The 17,112-nt window shown below is 47.6% G+C and overlaps 2 protein-coding genes across 2 annotated transcripts in view; one reads left to right on the top strand and one right to left on the bottom strand.

Moving 5' to 3' along the window:
• Nucleotides 1–17,112, top strand: part of LOC143766955 (oocyte zinc finger protein XlCOF8.4-like) — a 1,046,781-nt gene that overhangs the window by 294,769 nt on the left and 734,900 nt on the right. The gene's annotated exons all lie outside the window — the stretch shown is intronic.
• LOC143769390 (uncharacterized) overlaps nucleotides 1–17,112 on the bottom strand; it is a 58,087-nt gene that overhangs the window by 2,639 nt on the left and 38,336 nt on the right. The gene's annotated exons all lie outside the window — the stretch shown is intronic.

The raw sequence follows: 17,112 nt of genomic DNA, 5'->3' as shown, positions 1-17,112 counted from the left end.
TCAAATATATATGTTCTATCAAACTATGAACAACAGTGATAAGCAGTTTTGCTGGAGATAGAGACATTTCTTACTTCTTGTGTGTCACTGTTCTCCACTGCCCTTATCTAATCTTATACTTGGTTAACCTCCTGCTGCCCCAACCCCCCTACTTACAATGTATGAAACTGAAAATGTGTTGCAAATTCTTAGTAGTAAAGCTCCTCCTCTAGACTAGATGTTTACTAGGTGTGCGTCTTCCAAGCATCTCACAGCTGCTACTCAGAAGAGGAAGACTGTAAGAAGTATTATCCTTTCAACAAACTTTGCATCAGTTAACTGTGAGTACATGAGGAATAACAGTATTAGTGACTACTATATCAGTTGTACAACCTGGCAATAATTTTGTACAATTGTTTTTAGGAAAAACAATTGTCATTTGGATTGTGAGTGCAGGATTAAAAACCTGAGAATGTCAAAGAAGCGTCACATTAAATCAGCTGTATTTGAACATTTCACCGTCACTCAAGATAGAAAACATAATGTCTGTCAGTGTATGACAAATGATCCAGACGAAAATAAATGCTGTGAAGCCAAGATCAGTGCATATTCAGGCAAAGATAAAAATGTTCCTACCAGAGCTTCTAATCTAAAGAGACATTTACAGCGCTTTCATCCAGAAGTACTGAAAGCAGTGGATGAGAAAGACTGCATCCAAACCAATGAACCAGTGACCAGCTCTTCCAGCCAAAGGAGCAGAGAACTTTGCAGCCATCAGTTGCAAGATATTTTGTCAGTGACAAAGTTACTGTGACAATGACAGTAGATACATTTAAAAAACAGATCATAGAGCTTGTTGTAAAGGATAGTGTGCCTATTTCATTATTTTTAAGACCAGCTTTTATGTGTCTGAATGGGGAAATGGCCCGCAAGCTTGGTGTTTCTCTGGAGAGAGAGGGTATTAGAAAATTAGTAATCGCAGAAGCTTTTAAACAAAAGGAAGAACTTAAAAAAACTCTCAAAGGACCCTTTCAGTTTCTTAAAATGGATGCCTGCACACGTCACAGAGTAAACTATTTTGCCATCAATGTCCGATTTGTTTGTGACAAAAATGAAATAGTTACCAAGACATTGGCAGTAAAAGACACCAAAGCTCATCACACCAGTGAGTTTCTCCAAGTCTTGGTGGAAAAGGTGCTGCAAGACTATGAACTTAAAAAAGAGCAAGTTCTTTCTGTCGTAACTGACAATGCTTCAAATATGATAAGTACTATTAAGCTAATGAATGAGAGTAATGATGGTGACCAGCAGCTAGAAGAACATTCTGGGTCCACAGACACAGAAATGTTTGAAATAGAGGAACACCGTACTGAGGAGCAAACTGAAGTTGCTTCAGATGAACAGCAACATGATAGTTTAGATGATCTTGTTGAAACTGTGTCAATACGATCTTTCATTCATCACATGCGCTGTGTTGTGCATACGCTACAGCTGGCTATAAGAGACAGTCTGCAAGAAGGACATGCTGCTGCACTGATTGGCAAGGCGAGAAAATTGGCTACTGTTGCCAGAACCCCTAAAGTTTACTCAATTTTGAAGAGACGTGCTGGAAAAGGGGCAATTATTGATCAAGCCACACGATGGGGCAGTACTTAATGATTCAGCGCTTGGTTGAACTGAAAACCTTTCTTGTAGACATGGCTAACCCTCAACTGACGCTAAATGAAAGTCAGTGGAATCAGGTGACTGAGATGGAAAAATTGCTAGAGCACCCATTTACAATGACTAAAAAATTACAAGCAGAGGATTTAACTCCAGTTATTTTTTTAAAGGAGTGGAAGAACCTGATGTTTCGCCTGTCCCAAAGAGGAGGGTTAATTGCAAGTGGCATTACTACATCAATGAAATGGAGAGAGGAGCTACTATTACAAAATAACATTCTTTTGGCAGCTGTTTATGTAGACCCAATGCATCGGATTCTTCTAGATGATCAACAGCTAACTAAAGAAAATGAAGCTCTGTTTGAAATAGCAGTAAGGATGAAAGGGTTGCAGAACAGTCAGGAGGAACAAGAAGAATTTGGTCGTCCTGCCACATCTTCACCCTCATCAACTGATGAAGAATTTAATTTCGAAAAATATTTGGATCACAAAGACCGTGCAAAGCATTCCCGCATAGAAGAGTCATCCCCATCAAAGAACACAGCCAGTACATTTCAGCAGAATTTTTCATGTGCACTGAAAGAAATTGAGAAATTTGACCGTTCATCAAAAATAACAGTGCAACAAGCGATTCCTCTGTATCCTGACATTGTCAGAGATGTTGCCCGAGCGGTTACTGCTTTGCCACCAACCCAAGTTAGTGTAGAGAGGTTGTTCTCTGCTCTCAAAATAATTAGATCAGATTTGAGGGCATCCATGAAGGAGGATCTGACAGAGGCAATACTTTTTCTGAGGATAAATTTATAGATTTCTTCTTATTAACTGCATAACAGTGTTTATTGCATATTTACTTACAAGAGTTTAGAAAAGTTTATAAAAGTTATTTGCTATATTCTAAGGCCATGTTCACACTTTGCGGTTTTTACCACGGATCCACGGCGATTTTGATGCTGCGGGTCCGCAGCAGTTTCCATAGCGTTTACATTTACATGTAAACCCTATGGAAACCGCAAACCGCTGTGCACATGCTGCGGGAAAAAATGCGCAGAAATGCAGCGGTTTACAACCCGCAGCATGTCACTTCTTTGTGCAGAATCGCTGCGATTCTGCACCCATATGAATGCATTGATCCGCTAACTTCCCGCATTGGGCTGTGCCCACGTTGCGGGAAGTAAGCGGATAATGTGCAGATGGTACCCGGGGTGGATGAGAGGAGACTCTCCTCCAGGCCCCGGGAACCATATTAGTGTAAAAAAAAAAAAAAAGAATTAAAATAAAAAATAATGATATACTCACCTCTCAGCGCTGCACGCGGCCGTCCGGTCTCAGGGTTGTTGTGCGAGCAGGACCTGCGGTGACGTCGCGGTCACATGACCGTGATGACGCCGCGGTCACATGACCGTGACGTCACGAAGGTCCTTCTCGCACAGCATATTTGGAACCGGATCGCCGCGTGCAGCGCCGAGGAGATCCGGACGTCAGAGGGTGAGTATAAGCATTTTTTATTATTTTTAACATTACTATTGATGCTGCATATTGCTGCATATGCAGCATCAATAGTATAGGAGTAAAACCCACAGCGGAAACCGCAAAACAAGCTGCGATAAATCTGCAGGGATAACCGCAGCGGGTTTGCCCTGCAGATTTATCAAATCCGCTGCGGGAGAACCCGCAGAGCACACCGCAAAGTGTGCACATAGCCTTATTGTATTCTAATAAATATAGTTTTTTGCTCTAAGTGGTCTGATTACTTATATGGTGGTGAGAAACCGAATAAACACGATGTTAATATTTTATAACAGTAAATTTATTGTTACGAATTGGCCATTTATGTCGGACTCGGAGTCGGAACCTGATAATATCCAGGAGTCGGAGTCGCAACTGTGGCTTACCGACTCCACAGCCCTGTGTAAAATTTCATGCTTTTAAATTTAAAATTAATTATATCTGCCACGTTACAGGTTGGTACAGGGGAGAAGAGAGAGCCATGAAGTTTGCTATCCCGCGAATTTGACGGCAACTGACCAACCACTCAAGCACTTGCTACTTGTGCATGGTGGATCATGCCAAAAGTGACACAAGCAAGAATGCGCCTCAAATCGTTTATCCAGACATTACTTCTTCCATTGCCCCAGTACCACACTGCCCCAAGATGCCTGTTCCAACTCCCCCCGAAGAGGGATCAGCCATCTTCAGGAAAAAGCGTTTGTCACAGATGCGGTTGAGGAGAGAAGGCCATACTTTCCTAACCAGAAAGATGTCAACGATCTAATCAGAGACCTTCGTCTTACCAAGTCCAATGCTGAGCTTCTGACATCCAGGCTCAAGCAGTGGAACTTGTTGGATGAACGCGTGCAAGCCAAAGATCAGAGAAAACCACCAAATATTTTCAAACTTCTTCTGTTGAGAAGATGGGTTATACTTCTGCAGCAATGTGGCCAGTGTTTTTGAGGCTATAGGTATCACCTGTAACCCGAGTGAATGGCGCCTATTCATAGACCGTTCATCCTGGAGCCTCAAAGCCGTGCTGCTTCACAATGGAAACAACTACCCGTCTCTCCCTATGGCTCACTCTGTGTATCTCAAAGAGGACTACAACAGTGTCAAGATGTTCCTGAGTGCCTTGAAGTAGGATGACTATGGATGGGAGGTCATCGGAGACTTCAAAATGGTGTCATTCCTGATAGGTCTTCAATGAGGTTTCACAAAATTTCCTTTGCCTCTGTGACAGCTGTGACACTAAGGCGCACGATCACAGAAAGGACTTGCCACAGCAGACCGAGTTCTCTGTGGGGAAGAGAAACATCAAGTGGGAACCACTGATAGAACCTCTAAAGGTGCTGATGCCACCACTGCACATCAAGTTAGGCCTCATCAATTTGTCACGGCTCTTGACAAGGAGTCAGCAGCTTTCAAGTACTGCAAAGGTCACTTTCCAAAGCTGTCCAAGGCAAAGGTCAAGGCTGGTTTCTTCGTCGGACCGCAAATCAAGAAGATCATAGAATGTGATGAGTTTTCCAAGCTGCTTAACAGAACGGAGAAAACGTCTTGGAACAGTTTCGTTGCAGTGGTTCATGGCTTCCTGGGTAATCACAAGGCTGAAAACTATGTGCAGTTGGTTCAGACTCTCAAAGAATTACGCCATAATGGGATGCAAATGTCTCTCAAAGTCCATATCCTTGATGCTCATCTTGACAAGTTCAAGGAGAACATGAGAACTAAGAGGAGCAAGGCGAGCGCTTTCATCAAGATATATTAGACTTTGAACGTCGTTACCAAGGGCAGTACAATGAAAACATGATGGGGACTACATTTGGGGGGCTTCTTCGAGAAAGCAATTTGCAGTATACTTGCAAATCTATAACACCTACTCATTTCTGAACCTTTTTGAGAGATTTTTGACTGTCTTTGTCTATTCACCATGCAAGTGTTGTTTTTTATCAGACCACATGAACGAAAATATAATAATTTTCTTTTTTGGTCAAAATAAATACGAAGTTTTTCTGGACTGTGATCATAAAATCAATGTTTGTGCTGAATGTAGTCATTTTTCCAGTCTTTACACATAAGCAGTTGAAATATTACACTTGGAAGCCAGGAACAAAAATTGTGTTACATGGTGTTATTTACCAAGACAATGACAGTTCACACACAATCTAATAGAAAACCTTGTTGGATAAGCCAGTAGTGTGTGGTGTTCAACTGTTTGTTCATTCTGCCTCCCAAATATCGAATAAAAATATAGTTACTTATCGATAACGGTATTTCTCTGCGCCCATGACGGCACCACAAAGAGAGGGGATCCGCCCATCAAGGACAGGAAAGCTACAGATAAAAAGGCGGTACCTCTCTCCCGCATCAGTTGTTTACAGAGCATGATGGATGATGGGAACTTAGGTCAATAAAATAAATATATATATATATATACACACACACGCACACACACACACACACACACACACACACACACACACACACACACACACACACACACACACACATATATATATATTTGACATTACTCAAAGTCTTAACAGAGATACCACATGACTATTTTCATAAGAACTAGCATAATTTTAACTAGTGTGCACACCAATACGTGAAGGGAGGAAATGTACGGGTGCAATCATGGGCTCAGAGAAATACCGTTATCGGTAGGTATCTATATTTTTCTCACTCCCCCATGATGGCACCACGGAGAGATTTGAAGAGATTGATCATTAGGGAGGGACCACCGCTTCCAGAACCGTACTCCCAAAGGTAAGGTCTGAAGAAGAGGCTAGATTCAGCCGATAGTGATTAAAGAACGTAGATGGGGAAGATCGCGTAGCAACTCTACATTTCTGTTCTATTAAGACCCCCGGCTTTTCCTGCCCAGGAGGCTGCCGCCACCTATCTTGATGAATGGGCTCAATTTTTCTCCAGGATGGCCACTTCATGCGAGGAGTATGCCAGGGTGATGGCGTCCCTTATCCATCCTGCCGGCGTGCCCTTAGAAACTATTTTGCCCCTCTCGAGGACTCTGAAAGCACACAAAGAGACCTATGCTTCCTATGCTCCAGTGTGGCTGCTAGGTACTGGATTAGGCATTTCCCCACATCTAGTGTGTATAAGACTTTCTCTTCACTATCTTTGAGATTGGGACAAAAAGCACAGAGGGAGATCTCCTGATATCTGAGAAACCATGATGCCACTTTTGGAAGTTAGGCCGGGTCAATCTTAAGAATAACCCTATCCTCTAAGCTTTGTGTGCAGTGAGGGCAGGCTTGATAATGCCTCAATGTCTTTGACCCTAAGAGCTCGTATGAGAGTTACAAGAAGTGATGTTTTAAAGGGACAGATTTCCAGTCAAGCCTCTGACAGGGGTTCAAAAGGAGGTATGGATAAGATCCAAGTTTAAATCCCAAGGAGGAGTAAACCCGAGAGAGGATGGGTCTAGACCTGGCCAACGCTTTGATGAACCTGGATATGCCCCGATTCACAGCCGGGTCGTAATTGTACAGGGCCCCTAAAGCCAAGACTTGAACTTTTAAAGTATTTGTGGCTAGCCCGTGTTCCAACCCCTTGTGCAGAAACTCTAAGACGGCTTTTATTGGAAACCCCCTTCTCTAACTTGGAACCTGAAAAGAAGTTCCTCCAGGCTTCCCCCATGCAGTTTGGTGGTTCCTATATGGTCTTCTCCACTCCTGGAAACATTCACAATCAATATTATGGCTAATATTCTGAGGAGTTGCATGTTATGATCCTTAGTGGCTGAGGATCACAAATTATACCAGCTAAGTGACTGAACATAGAACAAGCTCTAGGGAGGTGGTAACTGGACTGACCGCAAACCTGATCCTAACCAAACACACTAAAGGTAGCCGGTGAACGTGCCTGAAATCCTAGACGTCTCGACGCAGCCTGAGAAACTAGTGCAGCACCCCAGAGTCCTGGTTGTTGCAGTACTGTGGCTCCGCCACTATGGGGAGCTATGGTACGTCTGATTGCACTAAGGAGTTTCTCTGACCAGGTACATTCTCACCACACTTCACACTCCGGCCACCAGGGGGGGTGGTCCTATCTAGTAGGCCACTCCTCACAACTCTGGTAAAACTGGGGGTTGGACAGGAAGACGGAGAGAAGTAGCTGGGAAGAGCTAGTGAGAGGACCTGTCAGGGATGGGGATCCTGGCAGACTCCTCAGAGCAGAACTAACCAGCAAACAACGGGAATACAGAAAAGGAGGATACCAGCAGGGGTTTTGTTGAAAGAGGCAGCACCTTGCTGAGGCGCAAACAATCGGTGGCCGGAACGCCGAGCAAGTAAGAGACTTTAAGTACATTGCAAACCTGTCATGATCTCAATGGCAAGAGATCATAGCATCAGCATATATAGGAACTAGCTCTTGGAAGATGGAAACTGAGCTGACCATGAACTAAACCTAACGCACAACTAGCAGTGGCCGGGTAGCATGCCTACGTTGATTCTAGATGCCCAGCACCAGCCGGAGGACTAAATAAAACTAGCAGAGGAAAATATTAGTCCTAGCTCACCTCTAGAGAAATACCCCGAAAGGAGACAGAGGCCCCCCACATGTATTGGCGGTGAATCAAGATGAAATAACAAACGTAGTATGAAAATAGGTTTAGCAAATTTGAGGTCCACTTACTACATAGCAGAAGACAGGAAGGACACTTTCATGGTCAGCTAAAAACCCTATCAAAACACCATCCAGAAATTACTTTAAAACTCTGCCACTAACTCATAACACCAGAGTGGCAATTCCTGTTCACAAGAGCTTTCCAGACACAGTAACGAAACTACAGCTGTGAACTGGAACAAAAATGCAAAAACAAACATGGACAAGAGTCCAACTTATCTAGTAGTTGTCTAGGAGCAGGAACAAGCACAGAGAGGCTTCTGATAACATTGTTGACCGGCAAGCAACTAACAGAGCAGCAAGGTTATATAGCGACTCCCACATCTTGATGGGAACAGGTGAACAGAGAAGATGAAGACACCAGTTCAATTCCACCAGTAGCCACCGGGGGAGCCCAGAATCCAAATTCACAACAGTACCCCCCCCTCAAGGAGGGGGCACCGAACCCTCACCAGAACCACCAGGGCGATCAGGATGGGCCCTATGAAAGGCACGAACCAGATCAGAGGCATGAACATCAGATGCATTCACCCAAGAATTATCCTCCTGGCCGTATCCCTTCCACTTGACCAGATACTGGAGTCTCCGTCTGGAAACACGAGAGTCTAAGATTTTCTCCACAACGTACTCCAACTCACCCTCAACCAACACCGGAGCAGGAGGCTCAACGGAAGGCACAACCGGTACCTCATACCTGCGCAATAATGACCGATGAAAAACGTTATGAATAGAAAAGGATGCAGGGAGGTCCAAACGGAAGGAAACAGGGTTAAGAATCTCCAATATCTTATACGGGCCGATGAACCGAGGCTTAAACTTAGGAGAAGAGACCCTCATAGGGACAAAACGAGAAGACAACCACACCAAGTCCCCAACACGAAGACGAGGACCAACACGACGACGGCGGTTAGCAAAAAGCTGAGTCTTCTCCTGGGACAACCTCAAATTGTCCACCACCTGCCCCCAGATCTGATGCAATCTCTCCACCACAGCATCCACTCCAGGACAATCCGAAGATTCCACCTGACCAGAGGAAAATCGAGGATGAAACCCCGAATTACAGAAAAACGGGGACACCAAAGTGGCAGAGCTGGCCCGATTATTGAGAGCGAACTCCGCCAATGGCAAAAAAGCAACCCAATCATCCTGGTCAGCAGACACAAAACACCTCAGATATGTCTCCAGGGTCTGATTAATCCGCTCAGTCTGGCCATTCGTCTGAGGATGGAAAGCGGACGAAAAAGATAAATCTATGCCCATCCTAGCACAGAATGCCCGCCAAAATCTAGACACGAATTGGGTCCCTCTGTCAGAAACGATATTCTCAGGAATACCATGCAAACGAACAACATTTTGAAAAAACAGAGGAACCAACTCGGAAGAAGAAGGCAACTTGGGCAGAGGAACCAAATGGACCATCTTAGAGAAACGGTCACACACCACCCAGATGACAGACATCTTCTGAGAAACAGGCAGATCTGAAATAAAATCCATCGAGATGTGCGTCCAAGGCCTCTTAGGAATAGGCAAGGGCAACAACAATCCACTAGCCCGAGAACAACAAGGCTTGGCCCGAGCACAAACGTCACAAGACTGCACAAAGCCTCGCACATCTCGTGACAGGGAAGGCCACCAGAAGGACCTTGCCACCAAATTCCTGGTACCAAAAATGCCAGGATGACCTGCCAACGCAGAAGAATGAACCTCAGAGATGACTCTACTGGTCCAATCATCAGGAACAAACAGTTTATCAGGTGGGCAACGATCAGGTCTATCCGCCTGAAACTCCTGCAAGGCCCGCCGCAGGTCTGGAGAAACGGCTGACAATACCACTCCATCCTTAAGGATACCTGTGGGCTCAGAGTTACCAGGCGAGTCAGGCTCAAAACTCCTAGAAAGGGCATCCGCCTTAACATTCTTAGAACCCGGTAGGTATGACACCACAAAATTAAACCGAGAGAAAAATAATGACCAGCGCGCCTGTCTAGGATTCAGGCGCCTGGCGGTCTCAAGATAAACCAAATTTTTGTGGTCAGTCAATACCACCACCTGATGTCTGGCCCCCTCAAGCCAATGGCGCCACTCCTCAAAAGCCCACTTCATGGCCAAAAGCTCCCGATTCCCAACATCATAATTCCGCTCAGCGGGCGAAAATTTACGGGAAAAGAAGGCACAAGGCCTCATCACGGAGCAGTCAGAACTTTTCTGCGACAACACTGCCCCAGCTCCGATCTCAGAAGCGTCGACCTCAACCTGAAAAGGTAGAGCAACATCAGGCTGACGCAACACAGGGGCAGAGGAAAAACGGCGCTTAAGCTCCCGAAAGGCCTCCACAGCATCAGGGGACCAATCAGCAACATCAGCACCCTTCTTAGTCAAATCGGTCAATGGCTTAGCAATATCCGAAAAACCAGCAATAAATCGACGATAAAAGTTAGCAAAACCCAAAAATTTCTGAAGACTCTTAAGAGAAGAGGGCTGCGTCCAATCACAAATAGCTTGAACCTTGACAGGATCCATTTCAATGGAAGAGGGGGAAAAAATATATCCCAAAAAGGAAATCCTCTGTACCCCAAAAACACACTTAGAACCCTTCACACACAAAGAATTAGACCGCAAAACCTGAAAAACCCTCCTGACTTGCTGGACATGAGAGTCCCAGTCATCCGAAAAAATCAGAATATCATCCAGATACACAATCATAAATTTATCCAAATAATCGCGAAAAATATCATGCATAAAGGACTGGAAAACTGACGGAGCATTTGAAAGACCAAAAGGCATCACTAAATACTCAAAGTGGCCCTCGGGCGTATTAAATGTGGTTTTCCACTCATCCCCCTGCCTGATTCGCACCAAATTATACGCCCCACGAAGGTCAATCTTAGAGAACCACTTGGCCCCCTTTATGCGAGCAAACAAATCAGTCAGCAACGGCAATGGGTATTGATATTTAACAGTGATTTTATTCAAAAGCCGATAATCAATACATGGTCTCAAAGAGCCGTCTTTTTTTGACACAAAGAAAAAACCGGCTCCTAAGGGAGATGACGATGGACGAATATGTCCCTTTTCCAAGGACTCCTTTATATATTCACGCATAGCAGCATGTTCAGGCACAGACAGATTAAATAAACGACCCTTTGGGTATTTACTACCCGGGATTAAATCTATGGCACAATCGCACTCTCGGTGCGGAGGTAACGAACCAAGCTTGGATTCTTACTGTCATGATCTCAATGGCAAGAGATCATAGCATCAGCATATATAGGAACTAGCTCTTGGAAGATGGAAACTGAGCTGACCATGAACTAAACCTAACGCACAACTAGCAGTGGCCGGGTAGCATGCCTACGTTGATTCTAGATGCCCAGCACCAGCCGAAGGACTAAATAAAACTAGCAGAGGAAAATATTAGTCCTAGCTCACCTCTAGAGAAATACCCCGAAAGGAGACAGAGGCCCCCCACATGTATTGGCGGTGAATCAAGATGAAATAACAAACGTAGTATGAAAATAGGTTTAGCAAATTTGAGGTCCACTTACTACATAGCAGAAGACAGGAAGGACACTTTCATGGTCAGCTAAAAACCCTATCAAAACACCATCCAGAAATTACTTTAAAACTCTGCCACTAACTCATAACACCAGAGTGGCAATTCCTGTTCACAAGAGCTTTCCAGACACAGTAACGAAACTACAGCTGTGAACTGGAACAAAAATGCAAAAACAAACATGGACAAGAGTCCAACTTATCTAGTAGTTGTCTAGGAGCAGGAACAAGCACAGAGAGGCTTCTGATAACATTGTTGACCGGCAAGCAACTAACAGAGCAGCAAGGTTATATAGCGACTCCCACATCTTGATGGGAACAGGTGAACAGAGAAGATGAAGACACCAGTTCAATTCCACCAGTAGCCACCGGGGGAGCCCAGAATCCAAATTCACAACACAAACCACGGCAGGACAGCTAATTACAGGTTGGCTGTCTCACTTAACACCTAAGCAGACAACGGAGGCAGCTGTGGGAGAGGGGCGACTCTAGAGTCCCGGAAGAACTCCAGGCCTACCCCGTCATACGGGTGCGTCCTACCATATCACCTGGAGGACGGAGAACGAACAGTAGAGACAGAAAGAAACAGTTGTGAGGACTATCCCGGGAGCTCAGCAGGGAAGAACTACAACACACAGCGCTAGAAGGTAGATACTGATTCCCACCTGTGAGGAGAACTCCTGATGTGTCGTTGGACCGGCCGGTCTCTGAAAACCCAGTTAACAGCGCTCTGGACTGAGGTCTCCAACGTCTTCAGTAAAGAGGTAAAGAGACTGCAAACTGGTGTCCTCGTTATTTACCGTGACCTGCACTGTTACCACACCACTTATTGCACCGGACGTCCCCCATTGACAGACAGGGCCACGGACCGGGTCTAGCCACCGTGACAACCCCAGGACTGAGACCTAGAGGCCCGGCTCCGGGTACCCCTCGGCCCTGCGGCGGTGTGGGGGCGCTCCAACTTGGCGTCACGAACAGGATTTACTTAAGCCTGAAGAATCAGGTCATGTGTGCCTTGGAACTGTGAGTTATTGTGCTTGGACCGTACTTTATTGAAAAGACTGTGCTGTGCCATTTGCCGCCAAAATTCGCCATTGCCGCGCGCGGAGGGAGGAGCCTAGCTACGTGGGCGGGATCAGCCAAAAGAAGCGCGGAACGGAAAGCGCGGTGAGGCGCCAATCCCGGAAGAGGAACTCCAACCTCCAGCAGGTTAGTGGGAGAAAGGGACGGCCATGTCCGAGTCGGGAGGAGAGGAGGTGGCGGTCGCAGCCGCGGACGCAGGGGCAGCTCCGGTCCCCGCAGCGGGCGAAGCCGCGGCCCTAATACCACCACTGACTGCCGCAGAACCCGCTGCCCCCATCAGCCAGTCGGACACTGCCGCTAATGCAAAAGCCATAATGCCCTTCTCCATGCCCTACCTGCCCGGAGCGGCCTGGCTCCCACGATACTCTGGGGAGGCGCATACGTTCACTGACTTTAAAGAAGGGCTCTGCAGCCTGCTCGAGTTCTATCCCCTAACCGAGTCCCAGAAGGTCCATATGATAACCGGCCAACTCTTTGGGGCGGCTCTGAGAGAATTGAAATCCTGGCCCGCTGAGGATAAAGGAACTGCACAACAGATTTTTGCCAAGCTTAAAGCCACCTTTGATACTCGCACTGCTACAGAGATTAAACTGACTTTTTATGGATGCAAACAAAAGTCACAGGATAGCTTGCGGGACTATGCCCTTAATCTCCAGGAAGCGATGCGGGCCATTAAGCAGAGTGACCCCGGCAGCATGCAGGATGAAGATAAAATCCTGAAGGAGCGGTTCATTGAGGGGCTCCTGTGCAGTCACCAGCGGGGCCAATTGCACTTTCTGGCCATGCAAAATCCAGACTTGACTTTTGCGCAGTTTAAAGATAAAGCTATCCAGGCATTGCAGGAGCGACAGCCCAGCCGCGCAGTACCACCCAGGCGCCCCGCTCTCACATACCACCAGGAGGTGGCATCGGATACCCCAGTTGCCGCGGAGGCCGACGCCCAGAGCTTCGAGGACGACTCCCCTGCAGGACTTCGTCTCCAGATGCAAGAGCTAACCAAGAGCATTGCTGCCCTGGCCCGGACGGTGCAGTCCCTACAGGAGGCCCCCAAAGAGAAGATCCAGTTGGCTTCCAGCCCGGAGGATGTCCCTTGGATGCGACAGAGGAGGACTCCGCCGACCAGGAGCCGGCCCGACGATCGCTTCCACCAGGATGGACGACCCATCTGCCGCCGCTGTCACCAGGTGGGCCATCTTGCAAGGTACTGTCCTTTAAACGAGCAACCCCTGGGGCAAAGGGCCAACCCCCAGGAGTAGGACGGTCAGGCCCGCAGCATTGGAGAACCAAGTATATCGGAGGACGACCAGTTCTCCCTGTAGTGATTGATGGAATCCCCTTGAATGCTTTGCTGGACACCGGTTCTCAGGTGACGACTATACCTTACGTGCTCTACAAACGGTATTGGGAGGACGCTGATATTACTCGTGGCCCTGATGATGATTTCACCATAATCGCCAGTAATGGTCAGCCATTGCCACAAGTGGGGTATAAGGAGGTCACCATCAAAGTGGGGCGGGTGGAATTGAAAGCCCAAGGGATTGTGATTGTAGATATTGATCGTCGAGAATGTAATCCCATGATGACTCTTGGTACTAATGTTATAGAAAATTGTCTTGCAGAAGTGATTGTTTTGTTGCAACAGGTGGCAGAAAACGCTGGCCACAGTGAGCAACGTGCCCTGCAGAAGGAAATCAGAGCTCTGATGCAGAGACAGCAGGTAGAGCTGACTGGTGGTGAGATTGGTCGTGTCACTGTAAGTGATTCAAACCCCATCGCGATACCTCCCAAGAGTGAAATGTTAATATGGTGTCGAGCAGCCATAGGCCTCAGGGGTAAGGACTACCAGGCCTTGGTAGAACCTGTATATTCAGACAATAGGCCTACTGTTCTGACAGCCCGGGGGGTGGTAGACGTCCGACAGGGGAGAGTGCCTGTACGTGTCCTCAATTGTGGGGAGGAAGAGGTCCACCTAACCAAGTATACTATGCTCGCCAAACTGTTCACTGTCAATAATAGTGTAATACAGACACCTGAACCCTTGGGCCCGTCAAACGTGGCGGAGAACAAAGGTTCTGCAGAGCACTCGAAAGATTGGTGTCGGGAATTGCATGTGGGCACTGACTCTACCCCATCTCATCAAATACAGGGGGCTTACAGGGTGGTACACGAGTACGAACATGTATTCAGCAAACACCCCTCAGATTTTGGGCAGGTGAAAGGGATCCAACATCACATCCCCACGGGAGATCATCGACCCATAAAAGAGAGATATCGCCCTGTACCCCCAGCTCATTACCAGTGTGCCAAGGACATGTTGCGGGAAATGAAGGAGGCTGGGGTGGTGAGAGACAGCTGTAGCCCCTGGGCGGCTCCGTTAGTCCTTGTTAAAAAGAAAGATGGTACAATGAGGATGTGTGTTGATTACAGACAGTTGAATCGCATTACACATAAGGACGCATACCCACTGCCCAGGATAGAGGAGTCTCTGGCTGCTTTAAAATCTGCTAACTATTTCTCTACCTTAGATCTCACCAGTGGGTACTGGCAGGTTCCTGTGGCGGAGGCGGACAAGGAAAAGACGGCCTTCACGACGCCAATGGGCCTCTGTGAGTTCAACTACATGCCCTTCGGATTGTGCAATGCTCCCGGAACGTTCCAGAGGATGATGGAGAGCTGCCTGGGACACCTGAACTTTGAAACCGTGCTGCTATATCTGGATGACGTCATAGTCTTCTCTAAAACCTACAAAGACCATCTGAAGCACCTGGCCGAGGTGTTTGAAGCCTTGTCCAAATTCGGCCTAAAAGTGAAACCGTCCAAGTGTCATCTGCTGAAACCAAAAGTGCAGTACCTGGGCCATGTGGTGAGCGCTGAAGGAGTGGCCCCAGACCCCGACAAGGTCACAGTGATCCAGGACTGGCCAAAGCCTAGTGACCTCCACGAAGTCCGGCAGTTCCTCGGGTTGGTAGGTTACTACCGGAGATTCATTAAGGATTTCACCAAGAAGGCCGCACCCTTGCAAAATCTGCTGGTGGGCCAACCAAAGAAGACCAAGGGGAGGAAAACCCCCTTTGATTGGAACGAAGAGCTGGAGGAATCCTTCACCTGCTTGAAGTCGGCGCTGACGGGGGAAGAGGTACTGGCTTACCCCGAATACGACCAACCGTTTGTGCTGTACACAGATGCCAGTAATGTGGGACTAGGAGCCGTGCTGTCTCAGGTCCAGAACGGCAAGGAAAGAGTGATCGCTTACGCCAGCAGGAAACTCCGTCCCACGGAAAGGAACCCTGACAACTACAGTTCCTTCAAACTGGAATTCCTTGCCCTTGTCTGGGCAGTGACGGAGAGGTTTAAGCACTACCTGGCTTCCGCGAAATTCACCGTCTTCACGGACAACAATCCGCTAACGCATCTGGATACCGCCAAACTCGGGGCCTTGGAACAGCGGTGGATGGCCCGGCTGTCCAACTATGATTTCACCATCAAATATCGGGCAGGGCACCAGAATGCCAATGCCGATGCTTTGTCCCGAATGCCCAATTTACCAGAAGTGGGAGAAGACCCGGAGGCACTTGAAGAGGTGGAGCTGCCTGCCTTCCATCGCCCCAAAGCCACTCAGAGCTCTCACCACGTGAAGAACAGGCACAAGAACCAACCGGATGCCACGCTGAATCCCCTGCCCCACCACGGATGGGCAGAAACCCAGGATAGTGACCCCGCGGTCCGTCAGGTGAAGGAGCTCTTGACGCAGGCTGGGTTGCACCCTGGCCCAGATGATCCACAAGAAACCCAACAGCTGTGGAAGGGAAGAAGCAAGCTGTTTATCCATGATGGCAAGCTGTGCAGGAGGAGCATCGACCCACGTACTCATGAATTGGTGTGGCAGATAGTGGTGCCAAGGCGAGATGCGCCCATGGTTCTGGGAGCCTACCATGATGGAGCCGGACACTTCGGATGGAAGAAGCTGGAGAAGCTACTCCGAGGGAGGTTCTATTGGATTGGCATGAAGAGAACCATTGAGAAGTGGTGTCGGGAGTGTGGTCCATGTAGTCTGCGCAGAAAGGACCGTGACAGCCAACGGGCCCCCCTGCGGCCTATCATCACCAAACGGCCGCTTGAACTGGTCGCGCTGGATCATGTGAAGCTGACACCTAGCCGGTCGGGCTATATCTACGCCCTTACCATCGTGGACCACTACTCCAGGTTTCTGGTGGTTGTGCCTGTTAAAGATCTAACGGCCAGGACTGCCGCCAGGGCCTTCCAGCAGCACTTTTGTAGGCCCCATGGCTACCCAGAGAAGGTACTGACCGACCAGGGACCTGCCTTTGAAGCAGAAGTATTCCAAGAATTCTGCCAGTTGTACGGGTGTAAGAAGATCAGAACTACACCGTACCACCCTCAAACCAACGGGATGTGCGAGAAGATGAACCAGGTAGTAATCGATTTATTGAAGACCTTGCCTGTGGAGGAACGGAATCTGTGGCCGACAAAGTTGCCTGACTTGGTGGATATGTACAACCACATCCCAGTAAGTTCCACCAACTGTACTCCAGCGTACCTGATGCGAGGAAGGTCTAGTCGGTTACCCGTTGATCTGGACATGGGGGTCCTAGTACCCGAAGATACCTCGCCGGATGCGGATTGGGATGCAGAAAGGCAGCGAAGGTACCGCGAAGTGCAAGAGTGTGTGGAGAGA

Source organism: Ranitomeya variabilis, chromosome 4, assembly GCF_051348905.1.
Source record: "Ranitomeya variabilis isolate aRanVar5 chromosome 4, aRanVar5.hap1, whole genome shotgun sequence".
Classification (NCBI taxonomy): Eukaryota; Metazoa; Chordata; class Amphibia; order Anura; family Dendrobatidae; genus Ranitomeya; species Ranitomeya variabilis.
Note: the sequence above shows the minus strand (reverse complement) of the source record. Positions and strands in the feature narration are given on the sequence as shown.